This window comes from Carcharodon carcharias, chromosome 2 (assembly GCF_017639515.1).
Source record: "Carcharodon carcharias isolate sCarCar2 chromosome 2, sCarCar2.pri, whole genome shotgun sequence".
NCBI lineage: Eukaryota > Metazoa > Chordata > Chondrichthyes > Lamniformes > Lamnidae > Carcharodon > Carcharodon carcharias.
Window position 1 is genome coordinate 206,797,140 of NC_054468.1, and position 15,553 is coordinate 206,812,692.

Consider the following 15,553-nt stretch of genomic DNA (forward strand, 5'->3'; position numbering starts at 1 on the left):
AAATATTGCGCAAGTGTACAATGACATTGGGAAGCATGCCCGATCTCATCGACGTCATTTTATGCCTGGTAGGGTAGGGCAGGCACCCCACCGCTGAGCTAAAAATTTTACCCTAACTCTCTCAATATGTCCAGTACCTTCCTGAATGAACCTTCTCTGTTTTGGTCAGTCAAAGGTCAGGGACTCTCATGAGTTGGTGAGGATATTTGACCTCTTCAGGGCTGCTCTGAGGACATTTCTAAAGCTTTTCGGCTGTCCTCCTGCCACAACCGAGTTTTGAGTAGAACAGTTGCTTCGGAGTCTGGTGTCAGGCATAAGAACGACATTCCCATCCAGTGGAGCTGATTTTGAGTGATTAGGACCTCCATTCTGGGCACATTGGCATGGGAGAGGACGTTGCTTTTGGACCATCTTTCCTCCCACCAGATTTGGAGGATCTTGTGAAGGCACCTCTTGGCACTTCTGCAGTATTTTGAGGTGCCTGCTATAATTGTCCAAGTCTCCAAAGCATTTTGGAGCACAGGGATCGTTGCTGCCTAGTAGACCATGACTTTAGACTTGGGTTTGAGCTCCTGTCCTCAAATACTCTTTTTATCAGTCAACCAAAGACAGAGCTGGCACATTGGAGGTAATGATGAATTTTATAGTCTTTGTCTGCCCTCATCAAGAGAAGGCTCCCAAGATATGGAAAATGGTTCACATTTTCCAGGATCTCGCCAATGATTTTAACTGACAGGGCAATGCGTTTTGCTGTGGGAGCTGGTTGGAGGAGCACCTTAGTTTTCCGGCTGTTTGGTGAAAGGTCCATCCCTCTTATGCTTCAGAAAAGGAGTTGACAATAACCTGGAGCTCAGTTTCTGAGTGAGCACGCACACAAGCATCATCTGCATACTATAAGCTTTTAAATAGAATATTTTTTTAATTAATAAGCTATAAAACTGACCTCTGTACCTTCATATAAAGAGCAAATGACTCAGAACACCTTTATTTAAAGTCATTTGCAATTAATTAACTAACATTAGCCGGGATTTTCCAGCCCCACTGCGGCGGGACCCGCTGCAGCGGAAGCGGCAAGGCAGCCAAAAGTCCGTTGACTACGGGATGGGAAAATCCTGCTGGCGGGAGGGGCTGGAAAATTCCAGCCATTGTGTTGCTCATAGGTGGTGGACTAGACACTCTGATTAAAAATGCCTCGTCCTTGTGATAAACCAAGTTACCACACCCAGAAGCATCAAAGAACATATACTTTTTAATTACTTTCTAAAATGCTAACCGTTTGTTCTGGTTTGTGGCAGGCTTTACATTCAGTGATATGCAAATGAGAACGCAAGAACACAAGAAATAGGTGCAGATGTAGACCATATGGCCCATTGAGCCTGCTCCACCATTCAGTATGATCATGGCTGATCTTGGCCTTCAACTTCATTTTTCTGCCCGCTCCCCATATCCTATAATTCCCTGAGAAGCCAAAACTCTGTCTATCCCAGCCTTAACTGTATTCAACAATGGAACATCCACACCTCTATGGGGTAGAGAATTTCAAAGATTCACAACATTTTGAGTGAAGCAATTTCTCCTCATCTCAGTCCTAGATGATCGGCCCCTTATCTTGAGACTGTGCCCCCATATTTTAGACTGTGCTCGTGCTCAGTCTAAAATTTTGTAGTAATAACAGTTGGGGTTCTTTTCTCTAGAAAAGGGAAGGCTAACACGTCTAATGAGAGAGGTCTTGTAAAATTTTGAAAGGATTCGATTGGGCATATGTAGCAAAGATGTTTCCACTTGTGGGGGGTGTCCAAAATTAGGGGCCATAAATATAAGATAGTCGCCAATAAATAAAATAAGAAATTCAGGAGTCGTGAGAATTGGGTGGTTGAGACAAGTAGCACAAATGAATTTAGGGGGAAATTAAATAAACACACAATGGAGAAATGAATAGAGGATATATTGATAGCTTGAGATGAAGTCAGTTGGAGAGGATGCTCAGGTGAGGCATACAAACACCAGCATAGGCCGGTTAGGGTGAATAGCCTGTTCCTGTGTAACTCTATGTAATACTATCCCTGTCACGTGAATGAAAGTTTCTTTCGCTATTATTTGTCTCTTTTCACCTCAAACACATAGGGCAGACTTCTAGCACCACTTAAAAAAATACAGTTTCTCTTTGGACCCACTCTAAAGGAATCTCTCAGCATCCATATTCTCCCACATATCCTTCTCCTTGAGAACATTTTCCTTAATTGATGCAAATGCCATTTAGAAGCCAGGACAGCTGTCAAGGTGCTAGCACAGATTTTCCTCCATTGCAGCCACTTTAAATCTGCTGTGATCATAAACAAATGAAAAACTTCCCTTTTTTGTGAAATTGGAGCTTTCTAAATTAACTACAAAAAATAAATCATGCTCACCTCTTTGTTACATTTTTTTAAGAAGTGGAATATCAGAGTTTTGAAAAATTGAAGCTGGTTAGTTTAATTTATTTAATTCCCAAATATTTGTGTTTTGAAAATTACTTTCTGACCCATTTCATTGTATTTTTGAGCAAGCTAACCTCCTTTTTCACTTGAAGTTATTAGACCCCCTCTGATCAGCCAATTACTGTAACTAAAAACAAAAACAGAATTACCTGGTAAAACTCAGCAGGTCTGGCAGCATCGGCGGAGAAGAAAAGAGTTGACGTTTCGAGTCCTCATGAGTCCTCATGACAAGTTCTGTCGAAGGGTCATGAGGACTCGAAACGTCAACTCTTTTCTTCTCCGCCGATGCTGCCGGACCTGCTGAGTGTTTCCAGGTAATTCTGTTTTTGTTTTGGATTTCCAGCATCCGCAGTTTTTTTGTTTTTATCACTGTAACTAAAAATACTGCTAAGTGCTGAAAAAGCTCGGCATGCAAGTTTGTAAGATCATGCTGATGCACGAATCTATTCATTTTTATGTGGTTTCCCCCAAATCTTTTCAAAAAGATTTCTAATGTATTTTAATGTGTATAAGTCTTGTCAGTATTTTCAAATTAGGTTAGCAAAAACTTGAGGGAAGAAAAATCACAGTTGAAAGTAATGCAATTTTTGGGCGTAATTTTGCACCAGAATCACCAATTGGGCCTAAAGTCAAAACTCTGGGTCAGTGTCTTTAATGTAACAAAATAAAGCTCTTCACGACGGTTCTTAATGGTATATTTTTTGAAATTAATCCCTACAAAAATCATGTACATTTGAAAAATGAAAATAATTGTGCCTGCTGTAACAAAAGGCTGCTAGAAAAAAATAAATCAGCTCCTGTAAGGAAATCTCCATCTGGATTTTCTTTTTTGTAATGAAATTAATCACCGTTATAAAGTATCTTCACCCAAAGGTTATTGGGCTTGTGGAGTAAGTCACCAGGAATAGCAATAAAAGCGTGCAGCATCATTGGACTCAGGAGAGGTGAACGGATAGGGTGGGTAGGAAGCATTGATCTCTGAGCAAGGGATGGGCTTGGTCTGCCTAATTCTTCTCCTAAAATTTCTTATACTTTAAAAGATATGGAAAAGTACCAAGAAAGGAACAGAGGTAATGGAAATTTAAGAGCAATAAAATAATTATGGGTGGAATTTTCCATTAATGAGACCTAGTGTGGCAGTGGGCTGTTTTGGCAGCACCCGCTCAGCTGGCCCGAATGGTGAGAACTTGCGCCCGATTCTGCGCTTGGAGAGTCATTAATTATTCAAAGGTGCCTATCGATCCAAATCACCTGGCAGGTCAGGAGCTGATTCTTCCACCCACCATCAGCTGGTAGGTTCGATGGTCCGGACGCCATATTTAAAGGCCAGTCCAACACATATAATCCCACTCTCTCCAGCCCACCAGAGATGTCTTACAGCCGGAAGAAGAAGGTTGAGAGCCTCAAGAAGAAGCCAGCACCCTGCTTCACCCACCAGGCCCTCCAGGCCTTGATCAGGGGGATGCAGGTGCACAGGCACACGCTCTATCCCATGGATGGTTACAGGAAACACAGCAGCCTCAACTCTCTGGCATGGGAGGCCATCGCAGAGTAGGTCAACGTGGCTGGCACCTGTGCCTGAAATGCCATCCAGTGCAGGGAAAGGAAGAATGATCGTATCCGCTCTACCGGGGTAAGTCATCCTGCAATTTCCTCCGATATCAAACTCTCATCGTGGCATCATGCACTCAAATGGCTACTTTCTTCAGGGATCTCACACAACCATTAGTGGGGCACACATATCAATACTCATTCTCTCTCCGAGACTTTCACACCATCACCATCCCATCTATCATGTTGCTCACACTCCATCCTCTGGCCCTTCTGGGAAGGGTCACCACAAACAGGGGACACGCATCTCACCCAACCTCTGCTCCATCCCTTCTCATCACACGCCTTTCTTTCTTCTTCATACAGGCCAAGCTGGCACACAACAGATGCAAGAGATCGCAGCCTGGGGGAGGGACGACCAAAATCATTGCCCTGGTAAGTTTGAGGAGGCTGCAGCTGAGCTGGCTGGGAAGGACAGGGATCACTCCTGTGGGGAAGGGGAGATCAGCCTTTCCCAGCAACCTAGTACAGATCACAGCTCCATCACTTCCTCAAATCCTAACATTCACAGTGAGTCACATGCAGTCTTATCTAGCTCATGCTCATTAACTGAAACTCTATTTTCTAGGCACCAGCAGAATGAGGCCTCCAAGCCAGTCCAGCACGAGTGTGAGCCCCTGGACCTCATCCGAAGAGGAAATTCCGGAAGAACTGTGATGGTGCTCATATACACCCTCCATCAGCCCAGTGACACACACGTTGGTGGGGCACAGCTGTAGATTAGGCTCGGGCTCACTTTCTGGGGAACACCTCACTGACACATCCCTACAGCAGTCAGAGCCAGGGACAGCCCAGGTCTCCGGCATTCAGCGGGCTGCTGGAGACCAGCCACCTGCTCAGATGCTGAGCCTCTGGAAGCAGCCGGAAAATCAATGCTGGAGATGCAGCAACAGACAGTGGAACATCAGGCAGAGATTTGACAGTCACTCAGCAGACTAGAGCAAACAATGGAGGAGCCCATCTGCATTCTGTCCAAGACATGCCAGCACCTCGAGGTCACAATGGGAAGGCTGGCGACCACCATGGTAACCTTGGACCAGCAGGTCTCTCCATGGCCACACACCCTGTTGGCACCATCAAGATGTAGGCGACATGGGGCCAAGGCACCTTGATCTCCCTCCAGGTGCACCATCTCCTGCAGGAGTCAGGGCTGGGCCCTCCGGCACCCACAAGGAGGATGAGTGTCAGCCGGAATCCCCAGGGGCCTCCCCTCAGGACACTCCCAGGGTGTGCAGCCGCTCACAGCCCTCTGCCAGTGACCCCATCCACTCCAGCTTCTCAGGCCGCCGAGGGCACTTCTGCCCCTGAGCAGGTGACCCTTATCAGGCCCGGGCCCTCCAGGCTTTTGGTCTCCAGAGGGCTTCTGCCAAGGTCATCATAGACATCAGGATGTAACGGTCAGCAGGCTGCCTTCACCTCTGCTGTGGATGTCGGGGCATAGTGGTAGAGCTAGGAAATGTTTGAAAAATTGATGTCACTTTTGGGGCACAGGTGTGTTATACATGTATAAATACATTGTACTTTTGCAGATACATTTGATGGTTATGTGAATGTCTTTGGCAACTGACGGCATCGTGATTTTGTTCTTTGGAATCCTCTTATTTCGAGGTTTAGCAATCCTCCCACTCAATGTTAGTGTCCCACTGTGAGATTCACATCCCTGTGATGCCAACTTCAGTTGAACTAGTCTCCACACCCTTGTGTGATGTCAGGGAGATGTGCTTAAATCTTTATTTGAAGTGTGTGATGTAAGCATTCCTAACTCTTCTTCCTCAAGAAACACCATTGAGTGAGGGCAGCTCATCAGCTTTGTCTTCTAGCAGCATTTGTGTCTCCTCAGTGGTAATGGCAGAAGAAAAGACATGCACGGGAGGAGCAGATCCCTAGGCATGTCCCCATCTCAGTCACAGCAGTGCTTGCATCATTAGATAGCGGCGAAGCCGGTGAATCTCGCAGCCTGGCTATCTTCCTCCAGAGCAAACCTGACATTATGATGGGCCTTCCTATAAAGGGCACCTGTGGCCTTCTTTATGCATCAATGTGTTGCGGACTGAGAGATGCCGCATAGGTCCCCTGCTGATCCTTGGAAAGAACCAGAAGCTAAGAAATTTAACGCTGCAATCACCTTCAAAACCACTGACAGGGGATACTCTCCAACTCCACATGACGTCAGGTCTTCATGAAGAACATGTTGTATGTGATGTACCAGAGCCCAGGACAAGCACAAATGTGCACAGCATTGCCTCTCATCTGTAAATAGGAGTCCCTCCTACGATAAACCCTAAGTCTGGTAAGTTGTTGCTGTTGTCTGGGTCTCTCCTCCTGACCCTCCTGTTCATGCTCTGGCTCTGCTTGACCACGTCCCTCCTGCTGGAGCTCCACACAGAGTTGTCTCTCCCTCCTTCACCTTTTCCATTCCATTAGGACCATGACAAAAGCAGCATTGCACCCTGGATCCATATCTGCTTTTGTCTTCTCCCTGAAAGGAAACATTGAAGACAATGATTCAAGGGGCAAGAAAGTGAAGCTTAGAGATTGACACATGTAGAAACTGTAAGGGTCCATAGTTTTTACTGCCCTACTTGCACGGTGGCTGATGCAGCCTTGTCCCTGAGACAGTAGCACACACATCGAGGTGACCAGGATGGCATCGCAGATATGTAACATCTTGAGCCCTGCATGGGATGTTAAAGTTTAATTGACATGAGTGACCCAACCTAGCTCAGTGCTCCAATCTCTGATGTGGCATATTAATGACCAATCTGTTGCTCATGGTCAATGAATGAATGTCCTTTGCCTGTTAGGAGTGTCAAATCTGGTGAACACATGGCAGGCCTTCATTGATGGAATGCCATATATGATGCAGCTGTGCTTCCTTCACAATTGCCTACATTCCCAAATTCTACATTCCTATGTGTTACCCTTGAGATGCAGTGACTGTGATGTGAAGCCACTGAGTTCTGAGCAGTTCTTTAACAATGCTAATGAAGCCATTGGTTTTCAGTGGCTTTCATCATAAGGAGATCTTCCTCCTTTCTTTCTAGCAGACTCCTCTGGTAACAAGAGGTTAGAAGGCGATCCCAGAAAAGCACACTTGAGTTCACCCTTCCTCCTCACTGCCATTCCGCAGCCTTCCCTCCCCATTGCCCCCATCGTGTTCATCAACTCCACCCTTGCCTCACAGCCCACCTCCAGTTGAAGTGCTAGTTCCTGAAAGTGGAGGCCTGCATGAGTACCACAGCACAGTGGTGTTCTTCAGGACAATGTAGGCAGGAGCTGGAGCAGACCAACTCTACAGCCCCAGCTGAATGGCGTTCATCACAACAAGACTGGCGCAGCACTATGGAAGGTAGGCTATGTATGTTCTGCTCACCTTAAAGTTACCAGTGAATTGAGGTCCAACTTGTGCACACCACCCCTTTTCAAATGGATTTGAGGCTGATGTGATTTCCAACAAGATTGGAAGGCCCGACAAGATTCCTGTGAGCAGCTGTTTAAATGAGCATTCATGACATGTTAATGAATGCAAATGGTGTTCACGCCATTGGCCAACGGGATAACCGACCCGTTAATAAACATTAATCGGAAGAATTACGAACTGTTTTTATGCCAGCGGATTTCCGACTTTTTGCCTGCCACAAAACCCCCCATGGGTGGGATAGGGAAAATTTCACCCTGTGAATGGGTGGATAATCTCCCAAAGGAATTTATTCTCCCTACATACATTATCACTAGGTTTTTATTCAGTGTTCTGGGTAACACACTGAACAATCAACAACATCAAATTATATTTATAAATCCAGGCTGGTGGAATGGGTGAATACCGGGCAGATGAAATTTAATGCAAAGAAGTGTGAACTGATACATTTTGGTAGGAAGAACAGGGAGAGGCAATATAAAACAAAGGACACAATTCTAAAGGGGGTGCAGGGGCAGAGGGACCTGGGGTTGCATGTGCACAAATCATTGAAGGTGGTAGGGTGGGGTGAGAAAGCAGTTAATACAGCCTATGGCATCCTGAGCTTTATAAATAGAGGCTTAGGGTATAAAGCGAGAAAGTTATGAGGGCCTTTATAAAACATTGGTTCAGCCTCAACTGGAGGTAACGTTCACTTCTGGACACCACACTTCAGAAAGTTTTTTGAAGGCATTAGGGAAGGTGCAGAAACAATGTACAAGAATGGTTCAGTTGCATGGTTAGATTAGAGAAGTCACTAAGTAACTGATTCTCCTTAAAGAGAAAGTTGAGAGGAGATTTGAGAGGTGTTCAAAATCATGTTGTCATCATTGCCATTCCCTCAAAACAAGGATGACATCTGCCAGGCTTCATGATTTGTGTGTCAACAGATCAATCGTGGAGCCACAGGTCTTTGAGAAGACAGGACAAGAATTGCCCTGAGGAAGGGGACGGTTCTCAAGCTGGGGTTCTGCTCTCTCTCTCTCTCTCTCCTTCCACTTACATCAATTCTCCGTGGCAGAGTTTATGCAGTCAGTTTCTGACTGTGTTGATGGATGAGGCGGCACCACGTGGCACATTTGGCGGCAAATTCCTCCCGTACACCCATGTCAATTTGTCCCCCTTTCAACGAGGCCTTCAGAGTATCCTTAAAACATTTTCTTATTCCTTTTAAAGTTGGGTGCCATCTTTAAATTGTGAAATGAGGATCTGCTTCGGCATGCAGATGCAGTATCCAGACCAGCAGGGCTGATTTCACATGAACATGGCTGCAATTTTAGGGGAATTGGCTTTGGTGGGGATGCTGGAAGTAGGAATTAAAACCAAGAGGACAGAGTAGGAAGAGAGATGCTGTTCTTATTTGCAGAAGGGTCAAGGAACCAGAGGACACTGATTTAAGGTGATTGGCAAAACAAGTCAAAGGCAACATAAGGGCAAATTTTTTTATGCAGAGAGTGATTAAGATGTGGAAGCATTGCCTGAGATTGTAATGAAGCCAGATTCGATCAAGGCTTTCGAAAGGGAATTGGATCATTATCTGAAAAGGAAAAAAAACGCAGGGCTATGGGGGAAAGGGTGGGGGACTAGACATAGCTGAATTGATCTTGCAGAGAGCTGGCACAAACAGGAAGGGCTGAATGGCCTCCTTCTGTGCTGTAATCATTTTATGATTCTATGATCCTATGTTGGATAAAGTAGGTAGAATGGTGGGCTGAGAACAGCTTCCTCAAGAAGAACCTTGCTGGAGCAGAAGAAATCCTAAGACTCACTGTTCATTAATGACGCCATTATATTCTCACTATTGCCTCTTCAGCATGTTTGTAACGGAACAATAATTGGGGACCTGCATGGTAACTAGCCACCACTTCATTCATCAAGAGAGTCTATATCCGGAGATATAGACAGGTTAAGTAAGTAGGAAATAAAATGGCAGATGGAGTTTAAGGTGGGAAAATGTGAACTTGTCCACTTTGGTGGGGAGAATAGAAAAGCAGTAAACTATTTAAATGGACAGAGATTGCAGAACTCGGTGGTACAGGTGGATTTGGGTGTCCTGGTACCTGAATCACAAAAAGTTAGTAAGCAGGTATAAAAAGTGATTAGGAAGGCAAATGGAATGTTGGCATTTATTGCAAAGGGAAGGGAATATAAAAGTGGGGAGGTTTTATTGCAACTGTACAGGGCCTTGGTGAGACCACATCTGGAATACTGTGTAAAGTTTTGGTCTCCTTATTTGAACGAAGATATAGGGGAGGATTTTCCCCTCGGCGGGTGGGCACGGCGGGCAGCCCCAGGAGCAGCCAGCCAGTGTGAAACGCACGCTGATAACCTCAACGCTGCCTGGGTGGGGAGGGAGCAGTGCCAGCTCTGAAGTGTGCGCATGTGTGGAGGTGTGCTCAGTGAAAGCTCCCTGAAGGCACAGAGCTGCCTCAGGGAGCTAAAGATTTTTAACATGAGGAATAAAGATTTTAAAAATAAGGAAAACATGTCATCGCACGTGACTCTGTCCCATGAACAGGGACATGTGAAGTACGTATTTTAAAATTTTTTATTGTTTTTTTAGTCACTTTCAAAACCTCATCCTGCCCATGGATGAGGTTTCACAAAAAATACAAAGGCCACCTGACCCATTCACCCACCCACCAACCATAAGGTTGGATGGGCAGCGAAAAATTCAATTTAATTAATTGCTTAAGGACCTTAATAGCTCTCTTAATTGTTGGCGAGTGCACTGCTGACTCTTGCACGTGCCCACTGACCGAAATATCACACGATCGCGCGATGAAGTTGGGACGCCCGCCCGATGATATCGTTCACTATTTCACACTCGTGCGTGTCAGGTGCGTGCCCACATGCCCAGCTGAAAATCCTGCCCATAATTGTGTTAAAGCAGTTCAGGGGAGGTTCACTCAACTCATCCCTGGGAAGAGGCGCTTATCTTATGAAGGAGAATTGGACAGATTAGGACTATACCCATTGGAATTCAGAAGAATGAGAGGTGACTTTACTGAAACATATAAGATCCTGAGGGGATTTGATAGGGTAGATACCAGGAGGATGTTTTCACTTGTGGGAGAGACTAGAGCCATGGGACACAGTTTAATCATAAGAGGTTTACCATTTAAGATGGAGATGAGGAAAAATTCTTTCTCTCAAAGGCTCATTAGTATGTAAAATTCTCTTCCCCAGAAAGCAGTGGAGGCTGGATCTTGAACTTATTCAAGGCAGAGTTAGACAAGGAAGGCAAGGGTTATGGGGACAGCAAAGTGGAGTTGAGACACAACCAGATCAACCACGATCTTGGAACAGTGGAGCAGGATTGGAGAGCTGAATGGTCTACTCCTGCTCCTAAGTACTATGTCCCTATGAAACTGCATAGCTATTCACCACCATCCCTAATCATGGAGGAAACCATGTGATTGCTCACCCCAAACCCCACTTACAGAGGAATTCTGCATTGACATTCACCAGCATACGCACTCACCAGGGAAACTGCACAGTTATTCAGTAACATCTCTCATTCACAAATATTCTGATCACCATTTCCAATTCACTTAAGTAGCGAGAATTAAAGTATCCCAAACTCACTAAGATTAGTTAAATCCACTGGATGAGATTTTAACCCATTCCAAATCCATCCCCTGGCACAGTTAAAATTGGGCTCAGTAAGTGCACAATTACCTTCTGTTGTTCAATCAATACTGATAATCAAGATGCGAAGCAGTCCATCCAGAGCATTTTGTAAAGGTGATGACATTTGTTAACAAGTGCTCCTGTAAGCTATATATTTTATATTAGCATGCTGGTAGTGCAGTCACCACAACACTTTTAAAGTCCACTTTTAAAAATGGACTAGCCATATAAATACTGTGGCTACAAGAGCAGGTTAGAGGTTAGGAATTGTGCAATGAGTAACTCACCTCCTGACTCCCCAAAGCCTATCCACCATCTACAAGGCACAAGCCAGAAGTGTGATGGAATAAATACTCCACACTTGCCTGGATGAGTGCAGCTCCTACAACACTGAAGGAGTTGGACACCATCCAGGACAAAGCAGCCCGCTTAATTGGCACCACATCCACAAACATTCACTCCCTCCACCACTGACGCAGAGTAGCAGCAGTGTGTACCATCTATAAGATGCATTGCAGGAATTCATCAAGGCTCCTTAGACAGCACCTTCCAAACCCACGACCACTACCATCTAGAAGGACAAAAGCAGCAGATAGATGGGAATACCACCACCTGGAGGTTCCCCTCCAAGTAACTCACCATCCTGACTTGGAAATATATCGCCGTTCCTTCACTGTCACTGGGTCAAATTCCTGGAACTCCCTCCCTAACAGTACTGTGGGTGTACCTACACCACATGGACTGCAGTGGTTCAAGAAGGCAGCTCACCACCACATTCTCAAGGGCAATTAGGGATGGACAATAAAAACTGGCCCAGCCAGCGAAGCCCACATCCCATGAATGAATTTTAAAAAGCTGCTGTCATATAGGAAATACAGGAACCGATTTGTGCACAGCAACAAACAATCTGTTTGCCTTAGCTCTTCTTCAAAATATTGGCATGGCATATTTTACTGTAACTTGAGAGGCCTCAGTTTAACATCTAAATATCCTACAGTGCAGCACTTCCTTTGTATTGCACTGGAATGTTAACCTAGGTTTTATGCTCATTTCTCTGGACTGGGACTAAGATCATCAGCCTTCTCAGATGTGAGAGTGTTGTCATGCAGCCACATCTGACACCTAATTCTTATTGGATGGAATAGGCAGGATCCTACTTTTTTGTATCTTACTTAATAAGTCAAATTTGTTTCCTAATTTATAGATTGCAGAACATTTATCGGTGTTCTGGATGTCATATGCCACCATTCTGCCCAATTGTTTATGGTGACCAAATAAGTCAAAGTTTGTTTTTGTACATGGGACAATTGGATTTTTACCAATGTTTTGGAGATTGCATCCATTTTTCCATTAAAATCAGAAATCAGTGACCTTGCTAATCATTATGTGCCTGGATAATTGACCCCATTAAGACCTTTGGAACAACTAGAAAACCAAATGGGTAAAAACATAAAACAGCTTGTGAAGCGAGCTGTGGAATGTATTATTCTTTGCAACAAGCATATTTGATGTAAAGTTTGCTTCATGAATCCTGGCTATTCTAGTGGACTGGACTGCATAATAGAAAAATGCAGAGCACATGTTACATTCACACAGTTATTGTCATGGATTTATGGAAAATGGACAGTTTGCCTTTGAAACAAACTAGAGTTGAGAGATCAGGTGATCTCTTTTCTTTTCTGCCAATATACACAGAACTACACAAGGTTGGACACTAGCCTAATTGTCTGGACTAAGCATTAAAATGCAAACAACCTTTCATAGCATACCATTAAAATGCAACAGATCTTTCAAGTTGGATAAATGGCTGCATTGTCCAAAGATTTTCAGAAGCTAGGCTTGCAGAAATCTTGGCTACAAAATAGAATTCCAGATAATGGGTGTGAGAAGAAACCCATTCTATTGCAAGGAGATGCATATGGATGAAACTCAAACACTACTGTGTGTCAATGCCCAAGTCATCAGAGACCATTTATCTGGACAATGGAAAACAAATACTATGTTCACTTGACAGATACCAGGTTTTGATAAGGAACAATTATTAAGACACATTTAGAGAGCAGCCGCAGTCAGACAAAGAGGGAGAAAGAAACAGATCCAAACCAAAGGAAGGATCCTGCCTTGGGCCAATCAGCAGACAGAGAACTGGGGCTAGCCTATACCTACCAATTTGAAGAACAAAACAAGATTTTAGCTACAGGGTGTAAGGCTCTTAACCAGGGGGTCTCACTATCCTTTAGGGTCCTCACTCCATACTTGATATCAATGACATGAAACAAACTATGGATACAATTTCCACTTTATGTGGAAAACCTTTATTAACTAAGCAATACTACACACTAACAACACTTCTTGTTTAGTAAGACCTGCATGCAGGAGCTCATTCCTGGGTGTTCGGTACACTGAGCGAGTTCCTTCACATAATTTTCCATGACTGACCAAATCACACTCGCTGGTTGCAGCAGCAATGTCCTTGGGAGCTGTGGCTTTATTCCTTTCTGATCCTAGTATCTCAGCATACAAGGTAATGTCTTAAATCAAGACATCTGAGTAGATTATCAATCCCACCCTGGCCAAGTAAAGACAACCTGTACATGGTCATTTCCTGCTCTTAGCAGGAGGTGTCCAGGTACCTGCCAGCAATGGATGTGATTTCTGTACCTTGGTAAAGCAGGAAGAAAGCCATTCACACATACCCAAGAGGCCATTGTCTGGGTCAGTCTCTATAATCAGGATGTCTGGTGGTTAGCCACCATCCCAGTAGCATGTCCTGACACATCAGTGTCTGCGTATCCTTGTCCAGTCTTTATTTTGTAAAAGCCTCAGAATTGATGTCTTCAGTCAAAAATCTTCTCCCTTCATCAGATGTCCTCCGCAGTCCATGTTCCTACCACCCGGTCCTGACCTCAGGACATTGGTCCACTTCACAACTGGTTACATTTTGACACAAGTATAAAGATAATACACATTAAAAAGAAACTAAGGGAGGCCTTACAGCTTCACAGAAATACACAAAATATCAAAATGCCTTACAAGGGATTCAACCGCACCTTAACTGGAGAGAAGCCAGAAACCTGCTACTGCAAGCAGTAAGCCACTGTGAATACATAGCTAGAAACCTCCAACCTGCACTTCTTCAGTGAACCAAAAGGGAGTCATCAGGCCTGCAACATTTCAATCTCCCATCTCGACAGTATCAAGTATAACATTGAATTTTTGGATTTTTAAAACCTAAGGACATGCTACCTCTTTTGTACTCACCTTTGCTTGTGTGTGTGTGTTTGTGCGTGTGTGAGTGGCTGATGTTGCAAGTACATTTGGATATTGAGAAATAAACGTTTATCCTTTTTTAAAAAACTTATGAGGAAACATGTCTTTTGTCTGTTCTTAAGAGTTACAGCACTCAAGTAATTAAAAAACACTTTTCCTTCACAAACACATCTGTCTCTGGTCAACTGAGAGATGAAAAAAAGGGGAACTCCCTACCATCTCTCCCTGAACATAACACACCACAACACTGTGGAGACAAGATGCATGTAACTAGGGCCAGGATTTAACTGCCTCTCCCACCCGGCGGGATATTATGGTCCCGCCTAAGTGAATGGAGGTTTAAATGGCTCTCTGCATCCACCAGGCGGAGACACGCTGCAGTGGGGCCGTAAAATCCTGGCCCTAGGTGTCAGAGCATGTGAATCTGATATCCAGGGGAAGTTCAGTAGAAGTTGTACAATTTTTAAAAGGAGGACACGTTTAAGGCAAGAATAGCACTGCAAAGGAACAGCACAGGAGAGAAAGTGAAGGAATCCATAATTAGTAGATTTATATAAAATAGATGTTACATTATTTAGAGAAACCTTTACCATGATAAAGCAGGAAAAATAGCAGAAAAGAAAATTGGAGGCTTATGAAAATTACGTGATGCTATGATAGCATAGAAGGAACTACCATGGGCCAAATCTGCTATAATCTATATTGTGCTTACATTTAAAGACAAAACTTGCACATAATAGTGATGGTGTACCCAACCAACAGAAACTCTCACCACATTTGTTAATATTTACTGTTTAATATGCAAGAAGAGGCCTTCAAATGTTCTGGACCTAAGAAAATTGGTACATGTATCAAATAATATGTACTATATTAATTGTATATTCAATGACTTGAACGACGTTTTCCATCTTGTATACAAATGCATGATGGTGCATGTAATGACAGTGTAGTGCCCCAATGGATTGGGGTTTTATGTACTCACTATATCTCATCTGCTATTTCTGAAAAGGAAGTAAAAACAAGTGATTGTAAACGCACATACAAAGAGAAAGACTCACAACTCCACCAACTATTACATCCACAGTTACATTAAGCACCTGTACAG